Genomic DNA, 2,268 nt, shown 5'->3' on the forward strand with positions numbered 1-2,268 from the left:
CATTTTCAAATCTTATATTTAAAAAGAACCTTTTTTATGAATTTCTAACTCAGAATAATTTCCAAATTTTCGTAATTTTTACGTATATTTTGTCAATATTTGAACATTAAATGCTTAAAAAAAAAAAAAAAATGACTCGATTTTTATCAGAAAAGATACTGTTGAAGAAAATCCAAGCATTTTTACTGTCCTAAAAGGTGACGACAGACACAAAAATAAAATGAAACACATCATCGTAAAAGCAATCATTCTTCGAACCGCTCAGAATCTAAAATTACAAGTTCTAGCATTAAAAAAAATAAACTATTACATTATATTTTAATATTATGTTTAATGTGTTATAGGTTACGTATGGCTTATGGGCTATGATACATATTGATTTGATGATAATATCATGAAATCATTTCAAATATATACATAAAACTTGCGACAAAATACGCATTGACGAAATGTTTTGTTATTGTTTGGAGAAATATAATAATATTTTATTTTATTTTATTGTGTCAAAAAACTCAAAAATATATCAAAATAAATAAAGAGTTCAAAATATACTTTTAAGAAAATTAAGGTAGGTATTTATAACTGAAAGTACAGGAAATTATCATATAGTATCATGTCTTATATACAAGAGTGATTGTAGGTACATTATACAAAATTTAAATACAAAATAATAATGATTTACATATTATTTTCAATTTTGTACTTTAAAATTTGCTATTCCGGCACCAGAAAATTCCAGAAAAAACTGAAAACATATATTATTTATATTGATTTAACCATATCTAATAAGTTATGATATATATTTAAACAAACTGGCCCCGTAGCGCGTGCCTTTCGTTACCTGTAAAAAATTCCAAGACTCTTAAATCAAGACTTAAATAAGTTTGTTAAATTCGTTGTAGGGGGAGTATTACAAGTTGCCCCACGAAAAACAATTTTGATATGTTGTACATTTGTAAGAAAGAGACAACACATGCGGGTGTACAGAGTCCTCTTACTACATATACTGTCATAATCTGTCATCGTTAAAAATAAAGATTAAACAAAATCGTTACACAATAAGAATATAAGATTATATAATATTATTATTTAATAACATGTTAAAATGTATTATGTAACGTAGTTAGAGAGCAAACATTCCACATATAAATTATAATTGATTGTACCATAAACGACCCCCGAAAATATTATATGGGTAGGTAATTATAGGTTTAGTGATCAACAGGTTAGTCAAAAAAATGTAGATTGATAACTAATAAGTAATAATATATTATTAAGTAGTTAGTTACAAGTTAGTCAATATAGCTTCAGTTAAAAAGCTTAAGATACTGAACTGTGCTATAATGTCTATATACAATTATTATTATAGTCAATATGCATACAGGATGTAACATAATAAGACCTGATAATTGAAATACATTTTGTTCCAATCAATATTTTTTAATTTTTTAATTTACAGACGTTTTCGTCACACGCGTAATATAAAATTAATTATTTTTATTTTTAAAACTGAAAATAAAATAATTTAAATCTGATGTTAATTTTTTTTTGAAAAACTCAAAATAGCCAATTTATAAATCTAGTTTTTTAGAAAGACTTTGATCATAAAAACATTTATTGAAGTCGTGTAGTTAATTTTTTTAATTATTTTGAAATCTCATTATTTTTGTTAAGTAAAGTATAAAGACATTTTAAATAAAAAAAAAAGTGGGTAAGTGGATGTCACTCTACTGTACAGTAGGTTACAAGTGGGTCACTGTATAATGGATAGTATTAAATTTGAATTCAATGATATATTATCAGTGTATAAGAAAAACGATTCTGAGCGGAGACGGTATGTCAGTCTAGGTATAAGGTATCTTATATACTTATCTATGGTATTAAAAAAAAAATTGACCAATAATAGGTATCTATAATAAATTCCAAATTAATCATATCACAATATCCATTATAGGTACTTATAACGCGTTATACATCAACAAATCGTGGTACTATCATAGATATATAATAGTATACTTTAGAAGTTTCAATAATATACAATCACAACAAAATAACTAAAATAGTTATTCCAGGTTTTTTAATATATGATTTCGTCCAAATTTGAGCTTAAAATGACTATAAAAATAAATTGTGCTTATGTATTTTTTAGATTTTTTGGTAACAGAATTAACTACTTAGGTGGAATCGTGTTTTACATTTTTAATCTTTAGATATAAAAATTGAACGTTTTATAAATTTTTAACTGTGAAATAATTATTAAATTTTAAA

The sequence above is a fragment of the Acyrthosiphon pisum genome, chromosome A1, assembly GCF_005508785.2.
Source record: "Acyrthosiphon pisum isolate AL4f chromosome A1, pea_aphid_22Mar2018_4r6ur, whole genome shotgun sequence".
In the NCBI taxonomy this organism is placed as follows: domain Eukaryota; kingdom Metazoa; phylum Arthropoda; class Insecta; order Hemiptera; family Aphididae; genus Acyrthosiphon; species Acyrthosiphon pisum.